Raw genomic sequence first — 13,047 nt, 5'->3', positions numbered from 1 at the left:
TTAGTGAAGTGTAAATTTTGAAAAGAAAAGGGACAAATATAATTACAAATTTTAATTTTTTTAAAAATTAATCTTCCATCTTTTCTATATCCACACATTCATGCCCGTGCCTTCTTTCTCCTCTCTGTTCCACAAAATCTCCGCATTATTAATATTATTAATAATAATTAATAATATATAATAAAATAATAATGTTAGCTGTAGGCTCGCGATTCGCTGCGATTGCTGTTCTTGTGCTCACCACCACACAGCTTGCACGGCACCTAGGGAGGCGCCGATGTTCACCAACTGCGCGGGGAATATCTGGCCTCTCATCGCAGTTGCCCGGTTAAGTATAGAGCCATGGCTCGGGCAAAGAGGAAGGAGGCCCGTCGCCATGTGCCTACCCACGCCAGTGGGTTCTCGCCACGGCGGGCGTGATCGCATTATCCGAGACCCGAAGGGGCCCAGGCTGTGCAGCAGATCTTAGATTTCTCGCGTCATGGCTTAGTAACTGGCAAGGCCTGCGCTAGTCACAGCAGTGTCCAGAAGGACTGGATTCCCGAATAACTGAACTGGCTTAGAATACAGTGAATCGCATAATTATTCGGACAGGGATGATTTATTATATTTTTCTTTGTATTTTGATTTCAGTAATAATAAAGCACTGACATAAATACAAGTTTCTGTAAGAAATGTAAAAACTAAACGTCCAGCATTCTTCTAATTAACACTGTCAATGAAAATATAATAATTAAATAACAAAAAAATCAAAACCATTATTGCACAAACATATTCGGACACTTTCCCTTATTTTACTTATAATTCTAAAAATTCGGTAAGTGGCAGGCTTTTCTGTCATTTGAATTACTTCCCTGCGTCGACTTGGCTTGCTCTCCACAAATTTCCGGGTGTAAACAGGAGATATCTTCTGCCACTCTTCTTGAAGTCTGTTTTTCAGCTGTTCTCTAGTTGTGATTATTGTTTTTCTTATTTATTTATTTATTTATCTATCAAGTTTGTTCCAAAGATTATCAGTCACATTCGAGTTTGGTGATTGAGGGAGAATATGAAGCATTTTGGGCATATAAACAATAACAACATCCTTACATTCCAGTCCATATGCTTTGGGTCGTTATCTTTATAAAACTTAAAATGTTCACCAATCTCCATCTTTCGGCACTCTTTTTCATATTATCGCTCAGTATTCTAAGGTATTGAAAGTGGTCCATTTTACCCTCAATAAAAAACAATTCACCAACTCCATTCGCCGACATGTAATCCCACACCATTACACATCCACCGCCATGCTTCACAGTTGTTTTCATATTTTTTTTCTTGAAGATGAGTATTAGGACGCCGCCAAACTGTTATCCTTCCACCAGACTGAAGAATGTTAAATCTACTCTCATCAGCAAATATAACGTCATTCACCACTCATTGTCTTCTCTAACATGCTCATTGGCAAACTGCATTCTCTTTCTTCGATTTATGACTTCCTTCTGCAATACGGCCGTGAAAGTTACCTCTTTTGAGCACTCTCCGCGTTGTTTTGGGATGCACTTTCTTTCCGGTGTCTACGGCAATTTCCGTAGCGAGTTTTGGAGCTTTTAACTTGGGTTCTTGTTTTGTTTTTCTGATGATATAAGTCTTCTCTCACAGTAAACGTTCTTGGTCGTCCCGTATGCGGTAGATGTTCAATCCTATCTTCCTCCCGGAATCTCGTGATAAAATTAGAGACTGCACTTTTCTTGATTTGTAACATTTCAGCAATTTCGCGACAACTTTTACCTTTATCATGATGAAAAATTACTAGCTGTCGCTGTTCGATTGTACTCTCTCTTCCTCTGCGGCCCGTTTTCACTTAATTTGTACACAGCACACTAACGCACTGAATGTTTACGCTCACACTGCCGTAGCTCTTCTACACACGACCTCTGTATGGCAACTGACTTGTGTCCGAATAATTTTGTTGACGCACGTTAACTGCGTTCTGAGATCCACCGTCACTTGTTCTCTCCTGTATTCTAAAAGTACACATTTCAACGCCGTGTTGAATCTGTCAAAGTGGATTCTATCAGACACTAGCTTTCATGTAGAATAGTTTCTCTGAACCATAGGGCCAGTGTGTAGCAAAGGCTGTAATTAATGTGTCCGAATAATTATGTGAATCACTGTAGGTTACCGACTTGTGCGTGACGTGTGTACCTAACTAACAATTTTACTTAGACTTCTCAAGCCTATATATCTACAATTTGTCAGGTTTTACATGTAGACATCTTTCTTTCTATTTCTTCCTATGTTGTTTTATCCTCATCCTTACTACCCGATGACACCACTATGACACCTCATCACCTCATCTGGCCTGGTAGCGTACTCAGCATGGGGACAGGCATATACTTCCTACAGTATCACTTCTTTCCAATCTTCCTTGCTGTCCCTTTCTCTTCTTAGAAATAACAGCGTGTCGGACGTAATCTAGCTTGAGATTATCGCCACGTGGGGAGTGCGCGCTTCGGAGACCTACCCCTACCACAAAGGAAAACGTCATCATGCCAGCCTGTCCTTGGACAAAAAGCCGACACACAGCTGGTCTGTCCAACAGTCCAATGCTCTCAGAGCATCAAGCCTGAGTGGTAAAATGGTGAATGCTCAATAAGTCAGCATTCGCAAACGCTGTCACTTTGATCCAGTAAGCTTGTGAAATCGCTACAATAAGACAGGCCAGTTCACAAGGAGGGTTGGACAAGGTCGTGGACGCATGACAATCCACAGGACGACCGATATCTGACCATCTGTGCGTCGCGGCGTCGTTAAGCAACTGCCAGAGAACTGCAACAAGACCTCAGGAGGGTCACTAGAGTCACGGTGTCTGACCGGACAGTAAGGAACAGGTTAAGAGAAGTGTCCTTACGACCGAGATGTCCTGTTCGAGTTCCCCGATTAACACAGCAACATCGCGCAGCTCGCCTTCTCTTTGCCTGTACCCACGTCAACTGGCAACTTCGGCAATGGAGACCTGTGTTGTCCACAGACGCGTCCAGATTTTCCCTGACACAGAATGATGGACGTCAACGTGTATGGAGACGCCGTGCTGAGCAGTAGTGATGGGCTTCGCTCTCTCTCGAGACTAACGTAGCAGATCTCGAGACTCTCGCGAGAATCTCGAGACCGATCCTCCTGTAGTGCAAGCTGTGCAACGTACCAGTAACTACGACTGCAAACTTGATAGTATATCATTGGCAGTTATTGCGTGAAATAACGTTCTCACATGAAAACGTGTGAGCCAATACATTTAGTCAAAAGCCTGGAAAAGTACTGCATGTTCAACTACGAACCCATTAATACCATTAACGAAAGAGAAAAGAGAATGTCAGTATCTTAAACTGTTCACGACTTATTTGTGGTGGACATCTTAGCTGAATAACCATGAATTTGTGAATAACTATAGATAGAATGTACACCTACTTGGATACTAGAGGCGTGCATTATTCGAACCTGAGACGGGGAAGATGTCCTTTGCTACATATGCAACCCCCATTACACGCGAGTGGAACGTGTAATCTAAAATATCCGACTTTGCTCCAATTCTTTCAGCAGGGGTGATGGACAACGCTCTCGAGACCGATTCTCGTGTGCTGCGAACTGTGCAACGGTATAACCATGATAGTTATCATCAGTGCTCATCATGGAAACGTGTGTGACGATAAACTTTGTCTAAAGCCTAGGAAAGCACTGCATGTTGAACTACGAGCTCCTTAATACCATTAACGAAAGTGAAGACAGAATGCCAGTATCTTAAACTGTTCACGAGTTATGTCAGGTGGACTTCTTAGCTGAATAACCCGTATAATTTGTTAATAACTGTTATTAGGATGTAAACCTACCTGGATGCCTCACAATTGTTGTCGGCAGGGTAGCTTCTTGTGATTCAGACCGGGCAGGTGGTGTTCTGTGACGAGTCCTCTTCATTTATATTATGTGTTTTTAAGTGTCGGATCATCCCTGGAGTATTCCTGCCGACGTATTTCACTTCTTTTGAATAAGCAACACAGTGGGCTGTGCAATGTGCCATCTCTTCAAAATAACCGAAATCCACAACTTACGTTGCGTTTCGGACATAGTCTTCAAGCTGTCGCGTACAACTAGACACACTTTCACATTGCACCGTCATATGTCGAAGTACCTAATTATGGCGCGAATACTCTATAACATTGTAAGGAATTATTTCCTTCGTCACCAAAATATCGATAAACACAAGCAGTGGTCATGTGTTATTGAATGTGGGGGTCTGATAACGATGTACACCTACCTGTCGAAAGAATTGCAGTAAACTGAAGCATTTTAGATTACACATTCCACTCATGCGTAATGGTGGTTGCATATGTAGCAAGGCGCATCTTGCCTCGTCTCGAGTTCGAATAATGCTCGCCTCTAGTATCCAGGTACGTGTACCTACAGCAGGCGTCAGGTTCTGTACTTAAACCACTCATTCGTGTACCTACCAGTGCATACAAAGCCAGAATTCGTATCCTTTATAATTATGTTATGCTGCGTCAAAGTAGACCTGGATAGAAATGAACGCCCTAATTGCTTATTGACACGTATGTACGAAATTGAGAAGCTCCGTGGATGGCTATTCGCATACTCGGCACAAACAACATTCAGCTCCGACTACCTGTAGGCCTACGACACGCTGCTCGCAGCACAATGCGGGGACAACGCTCTCGAGATCTCTCGAAATTTCTCACGAGAAATAGTGCCTGCGCTAGTCTCGAGACCACGTCTCAGACTGCCCAACACTACTGAGCGGTACATGTCATATGTTGTGCAGGAAGGCGACCGATTCGGACATGGTCCTGTGATGGCGTGGGGTGGCATAAGCATTAATGGCCGTACGGATCTTGTCGTCGTCCGTGGTAATATTACCACTGCAGGACACATCAAGCAGATACTGCTACAGCATGTGTTGGTTGCTGCATATGGTGTTGCCTTCAATTCGTACTCATGCACGACAATGCCAGGGCTCATATAGCGCACATCGCCAGAGCAATCTTGCGAGGACTCGGCATTCAAGAGATGGAATGGCCAGCAGTGAGTCCCGACCTTAATCCTATTGATCATGTGTCGGATAGGCTTGAGAGAAGTGTTCGTGGGCGTCTTGTTCCACCACAAACTCTCCAAGACCTCGAACAGGCTCTCATTGCCTCCGTCGACTTATTCGGAGCATGCCACGTAGGTGCCAAGCTGTGATAAATGCTCGTGGAGGACATACACCATACTGAAGCTCTCCAAGTGTGATAAAAATCCACCCTGGAAGACTTATCACTTTGTTTTCGCCCCTATTTGGACATTTCCGTTTGTGTTTGGAAAATGAACGCGAATCCATCGATGTTCTTTTGTATCCTTTAACGGTAAAGTTTAAAGGATTAGTTGATAAGATACCTGGGTGTAAGGTTTTGTTTTGTGGTGCATGGCACATCATTGCTATAACATATATTTGCCATGAAAATTAAAAAGTACCGGTGTGCCCACTTCCGTGACATTTCATTAATCCGATCTTGCAAGAGGCTCTATTCCCTGTAAATCGGACGATTCGCTGTCACTTGCATCACTAGAATCCTCTCCTAAATTGATGACCATTTTTTCAACTGTAGCATCTATAGCACTTTCCAGGTCCCGCATCGTTTTCTCTTCACGCACCACATGCTGGATATAGGAACGCCATTGATCAGCTCTCACCTAACAAAATGCTGTCAAGATTGCTACATACGTCACGAAGTTTGAAAGTGGTGTTAAGGCTGGCAACATAACGTTCGATCTAGCTCCACACCGTCTCTATTGGGTTTAATTCACAGTGATACGGGGGCAGTCTTAGTACAGTGTGCTTTTTCTTTTTGCTACTTGCTTTACGTTGCACCGACACAGATAGGTCTTATGGCGGCAATGGGGCAGGGAAGGAAGCGGCCGTGGCCTTAAGGTACAGCCCCAGCATTGTGAAAATGGGAAACCACGGAAAACCATCTTCAGGGCTGCCGACAGTGGGGTTCGAACCTACTATCTCGTGAATACTGGCCGCGCTTAATTAGTACAGTGTGGCCCGCTTGTTCGGCTATGTCATCCATTACATATTTCTCGAACCGAGGCCTGCGAGTCTTCACCAATTCCAGCAATGTCCGTCTCCATAGCTAAAAGGTTAGCGTGCTTGCCTTTGATCATAGGGGTCCCAGGTTCGATTCCCGACAGAGTCTGGAATTTTAACCATAGTTGGTTAATTCCTCTAGCACGGGGGCTGGGTGTATGTGCCGCCTTTATCATTTCATCATAATTATCACCACCACCACCACCCCACGACGCGCAGATCGCCTACGGACGTCAAATCGGAAGACCTGCACTAGGCCTCTCGGCATTTCAATTCCAACAATTTGGTTTTAACAAGTCCTTCGTCGCATGTTAAGTTTTTACTTCTCAGGTTTCTATCTTCCTGGACATAAGCGGTCAAAACTCAACAGTTTCAGAACAGGCCATGGCAGGTGGCAATATATGACGAAAAAGTGGGGATATTGTGAAAGCGCTGCGTGCGAGTGTGGTGCTGAGAAGCAAGCATTGCTTCAGGTTGTTGAGAGCTGTCCACTGTCAGCATTTAAGGGCGGCTTACAGGCTCTGCATGTATTGACACAAAGTGCATTGGGCTGGTTGTCGAAGCTGGACATTCTAGTTTAATTATTTATTTCTCTATTTTAACTTATATGTTTATTGTATATTTTTACACGTTATGCTAGTAAATGCTACACGATGATAATCATACTTCTCAGCCATGAAATTACTTCAGCTTGCTTCCAGGATTTGTTCTAACTTTACACTGTGATAAGGAACGTTGTCTAACACGATAACACTACCAGGCACCAGTTTTGGTAATATTCTTTCAAACCACAATTTAAATACGTCACCAGTCATTTCAATGTGATAGTCTCAGTTTTTTCTAGAGTCGCACACAAGATCACCACCTTCTACAAAACCGTAATCTCTTCCATTGTGTAGCCTAACACTATCAGTCACTTGTTGGACTTTTTAGCCCTGTGCTTCAAGCCGAACAAAATGCCTGTTTTTTCGACTTTACGGTAGTGTCTCGTCATTTCTTTGATGTTGCATGACCTTCGTTAATCCACCTCTCGTCCAAATAGTGTAACTTTCGCCTCTGTTATCTAAATTCTCTTATCTTGCGAAGATAACGCCTACGCCACAATATAATATATCTGTCCACTACGACGCTTTTTCGATTTGTACTGATTAACTCGAAACCTATTTCTTTCAGTAACGTGTGAAGGGAGGATTTAAAAAAATCGAAGTTCAGAATCAGAATTTACAGCCGATAAACACTTTATTAATCGTAGGGGGTTCACTGTTTTTTAAAAACATGTGCATTTTCCTCTGGATAGCAGAACGAACGAATTCATCGCACTCCACGTCCAAAACAGTTCTAATACGTAGCCTCTTTTTACTCGATGTGGTAACACGGCCGGTAGTAGCAAATTCTTCCCGTGCACCGCACACACTCGAAAGAGACAACGGTGAAGTCTTAATTTCACGATATCGTCAATTGAACTGTCGGGATATGTTTCCATAAACTTTCCCTCGCTTATGCTTCACAACACCAGCCATTGACGCGCGACTGAAAAGAACTACAAGTCGTACAATCGCGCGTGACTTTCCTCGCGGCTGACAGCTACCAATAAGAGATAAAATGCGATTTCCGCGAGCAGATATCGGATACTTAAGTTATTGACCAGAATCTTAGAACTATAATATTGTCAATCGATAAAACCCTTTCGCATCAAATACTTCAACTTTGAACTTCAAACTTTCAGAAACGGCACTCGTATTAAATTTCGAAATGGACTACTTTCTGGGCAGACGAAGAAGGAAAGAAGCGTGAAGCAGTCGAAATCACATGGTTTTGTTTACGCTTATTTTATTCTCTACTTGGAAAGAGTTGACACTCATACACAATACAGGTATTCACCATTTTGCCACTGTGATGTGCTGAAAGGTTAACATGAAGTGCGCATAAAACAACAGAAACCAAACTTCCCGTAGTATAGTAATTAACATGTTTACAGTGAACCTGTAGCAAAGGAAGACGGTGGTGGGCGTAAGCTTCCTGCTTCACTAGTATCAATGCTACTATTATGTCTGTGAGGCCAAACACCAGCTGTTTGCTCTGTGGACACGGTTTCAAGAGTGGACAACATATGGTACAATGGTTTGTTTTCACAGAGAGCCGAATGATGATGATATATCAGAAATGTTGCTTTGTGACAGCAATTCAGAATAACGACTAATGGCGTAGCTAGGTTCTTGGAGCTCCCTAACTGTGATTACCACACATGAACTTAGTAGTTTTAAATCTAACTTATATAAGCATTACCGGTACCTGGTAAAATTCCAACTCTTGGCTAGTGATGGGTCGAACTAGCTCTTTTGAGGGAGCTAGCTCATTCGCTCCCGCTCCTAACTGAGAGTCGTTCAAAAGAGTCGGCTCTTGGGAGCGGGAAGGTAGGAGCGAGCCAGGAAGTCAGAGGCCGCTCTCCGCTCCAGGTTCGTTCGATCATTCGTTCATCCGGTTTAGGGCAGACGGCTCTTTATGACTTCCGGTCGCTCTGTATGACTTCCGGGAACGAACGATATAGCGCAAATAGTTTATATTTTCCACAACAGATGGCAGCACAACGTCTAATTCAGAAAGCTTCCCTTGAAATAAAACAAATAAACAAATGCACTCCTGGCAACATTGGCAAATAATCTAACGATTAAGCTTTATATACAGTAATGAAGAAATGTTTAACAAATATGCCGTATTAATGGATAACATCTAATATTACTTTGCCCATGTTCTTTTCTTCTTAAAATGATGCTTTTCAAGACTGAATGCACCGCCACGAGACGTATGTTCATGATATTGGCAATACTTAAACGTTAATAAATAATTGTTTAAGAATGTAATGGGATGTAAGTTACTATAGTATACACTAAGCCATGAGTTTTTTTATTCAGAAGCGCCCAAAATATCGTGATTTTACATCTTCTGGATTAATCATGACTTTATTTGAAGGAGCGAGATGGTGAGAGATAGTTCACCTTTTACACAACAGATGGCAACACAATGTACAGTTTGGTACGCTACTCTTGGAATAAAACAAATGTACATTGCTGCCAACATTCGCAATTAATCCAATGATAAAGTTTTATACACAGTAACGAAGAAACGTGTCACAAATATACAGTGTTGATTGATGACATCTAATATTACTTTGCCTAAGTTCCATTCTCCTTAAAATGATGTCTTTCAAGATTGAATGCACCGTACGGGACGTATGTTCGAGATATTGGCAATACTTCCGTTCGACCCCGGCAATCCAGATAAACATAAGAAGAATATCTATTCCTGTGCACGTAGTTTACATTTCACTCAAAAGATGTCATCAGAATATCCTTTTTCGACTGGAGCTGCAGAAAGTTTCTCACTTGACATTCCGCGTTGGAACAACAGATTCTTTCATTCATTAATGCAGCGTAGGAAACGTAGCTGATTAAGCGCGATCTTTAACGAAAATAATGGAAACTACTATCAGCACAAATGTACATATAACCAAGTATACTATTGTTGGGAGATCAGAAGAATGCACATGCCCGGTGAGGCACGGGGCGAAGGGGTTTTAACCAGCAGAGCTAGTGACGCAATGGTTACCATAGCAACTCTGCTACTACCCAGGCGAATTTATATTAGCTTCTACTGGCAACTCTTCGCTCTTGTCAGTTGTAATCCAGCAAACTGAAGAGTGTGAGTCAATGTTTTCGTGTAGCAGATAAGAGCCGATCTGTTTGGGCAGAACAGGAAGTTCTTGCTTGCAGGCCACATTCCTCATTCTTGCATTCTTCTCATCTCTACACAGTACAGTACGCATAGCATTTTGCCTATTTTTCGTGTACAGTATGGTCACACTCTCTTCTATTTTTTTTTTAAGAACGATTAAACCGTATGAGTCGTATATGTTCGATATATTGGCATTCCTTACACTATCTAAACTTCCTCTTCTTCTTCTTCCGCTTCGACCACTTTTCCTACACTTGTGGGTTCGCGGGTGCGAACTGTTCCGCAAATGTGGATTTGGCCCTGTTTTATAATAAGTAATAATGTTATTGGCTTTACGTCCCACCAACTACATTTACGGTTTTCGGAGACGCCGAGGTGCCAGAATTTAGCCCCGCAGGAGTTCTTTTACGTGACAGTAAATCTACCGACACAAGGCTGACGTATTTGAGCACCTTCAAATACCACTGGACTGAGCCAGGATCGAACCTGCCAAGTTGGTGTCAGTAGGCCAGCGCCTTGACCGTTTGAGTCACTCAGCCCGGCTGGCCCTGTTTTATGACCGGATGTCCTTCCTGACGCTAACCTTATGCGGAGGGATGTAATCAATATTGCGTGTTTCTATGGTGGTTGGTATTGTGGTGTGTTGTCTGAATATGAAGAGAAAAGTGTTGGGACAAACACAAATCCCAGTTCCCGAGCCAGAAGAATTACATTCCCGACTTGGCCGAGAATCGAATCCGGGACCCTCTGCAGCGAGGGCCTCAATGCTGACCATCCAGCTAAGGAGTCGGACTTCTTACACGTCAATAAAAAATTATTTGAAAATGTACTGCGGTATACACGTTGGTATGAGTTATTTGGCCTATATTTTAAAGCCAAAGCTAGTGTTATTTTCTTTTTGCCTTAATTCGATTTAAAACTACGGTATATTATTTTATCCACTGTACCGTAAAACCGAAAGATTTTGGCAATATGTTAATTCATAACTACGAACTCATTTAAGAAACAGATGAGGATTTATCAGAGTATTTCTTAATTATTTCAGACAGAATAAAACTTCGCCGTTTCTACTTGCCGAGTGGTATATTCAGTATTCTGGATAGCGACTGTTTGTTCGTGCTTAGTTGAGGTTAGTTAACCCGAACTTCGTGTCGTTTATTTGCTCCTAACCTACTGGATCTATACTAGGCTCTACATCCTTCATAGATTATGAGTGCATACAGGAAGTGAACAGGTAAGTATTGCTCAATAACATGTTGTTTATTTCATTTCATTGTTTCGTTACGTTGCAAGTTGCTAGAACTATGGCACAAAAACGTACCTAACAAACAGCCCACAACCACTGCACTCAGAGCACTGACTGAATGCGGGAAGAGGCTAGACTGGGCAGCCTATAAAAAAGAAAGCGGCTTCAGTACGTCACGTGATTATCTGAGGCATGGCGTTGGCTAGAAATGAACGAGAGTCGATGTGACGAGCTAGCTCTTTCTTGGAGTCGCTGCTGATAAAAGAGTCGGCTCGTGCTAGCTCATACAAGAGTCGACTCGTAATTGAACGACTAGCTGTTGATAAAAGAGTCGGCTCGTGCTAGCTCTCATGGAGCAAGGAGGGAGCTAGCTCTTACAAGAGTCGACTCTCATTGAGAGAGCTAGCTCTCTCCAGTGAGTCGTTCAAAAGAGTCAGTTCGTTCATGAACGACCCATCACTACTCTTGGCATTACAAAATCATGTGTGCGGAGTTGTTGGATTTGATGCTAATAAAGGAAAGATTCATACTCTTTAACGGAGGATCTTTATGAAAATACATACAAAAGCCAACCTTCTGCTACAAAACAAGCCAAAAGGTTATTTTCTGAAATGAAACTAATCAAAAACTACCTTAGAAGTTGTATGATTGAAGAACACCTAAGTCATAAGTCATTTGGTTATGATGTCAATAGAAAATGAAAGGGCACAACAGAATGTTGATAACGTCGTTCATATCTTTGTACACTAAAACACATCTTCAAATCTCATCAAACATTTTTACTGTTGAAGAATTTTACCGATATCAATAAAATTTAGACTTTAAGCTTTGTTAGATTTTAGTCTTTGGTTCTTATTACTTTAAATTGTTTTACATTCACTACACAATGCTTAATAGTAATATAGTTAAATAATATTTAGCCATTTTAATTTCATAACAGGTTCAGTTAATTTATCCATGCAAGATCAAGGTATTTTTATTTTCGAAAGCCTATTATTTTTGGCTTGTAAGACCTCAAGTCCTAAATAACATTCTTTTCTGATCCTGTTGATCTTAGTGTAACAAAAAGACATTGCCTTACTTTTCAGACAGATAAAAACCTATATGAATACAAAGTATTACATGTACATAATTGTATGTGTATAATTAAAACCCTTAAATTCCCTGCGTGTCCATATGGACACGTATGTAATATCATCCTAATTCTTCATTGGTAATATTTGTCTAACAATTTGGGTTGGTAACAATTCAAATTGGAAAGGGAAAGTTGAATCTATCTATTGTTTCATTTTCTGTTGCTGGTTCATTGTTTAGTGGCAGTTATTGAGCTTCTGAGTTGGGAGTTTAAACTTTGATGTGGAAATGATGGACATTGACACAGAGTAAATAGCTTTCTTAGTTCATATTTGTTTAAGTTTCTTATTTAGTTGTTTGTGGCAGTATAAAACTTTGTAGTTATTACAGGCTATGTACCTAAATGGCAAATTATCAATTAGTCTAGTGTTCAGGACCTCGCTTATTCTACCGTGTCCATCACAGTGGGCAGATGTAGTCACAAATTCTATTCATTGCAGTTGTGTTATATGCAATAATATGTATTCGGACATAAATATAACAGCACATATAATAATATAAATTTTATTGATACTATTATCATGAACATGACGGAGTACTACTGAAGTCCTGTACTACTGTTCTATTATCTCCGTAGGTTGCTGTCAAGAATATTAAATTCTGATCTAACGGTTCAGGAGGCTCTCGACATTCTCTTCAAAGAAGATGACAGTACCCCTAGAAACAGATACAGTGTTCATAGCACCTCCTGATCCAGCAATTTTGACGGATGAAGATTCAGGGGATGATGATGGAGGTATACCTGACAACCTAAATTCTCGGCAACTTCGTTCTCAAGCAGAAGTGAGACTAGCTGACAAGGAAGTGGAAACTG

This window comes from Anabrus simplex, chromosome 1 (assembly GCF_040414725.1).
Source record: "Anabrus simplex isolate iqAnaSimp1 chromosome 1, ASM4041472v1, whole genome shotgun sequence".
NCBI classification, from domain to species: Eukaryota; Metazoa; Arthropoda; class Insecta; order Orthoptera; family Tettigoniidae; genus Anabrus; species Anabrus simplex.
This window is presented reverse-complemented; position numbering follows the sequence as displayed.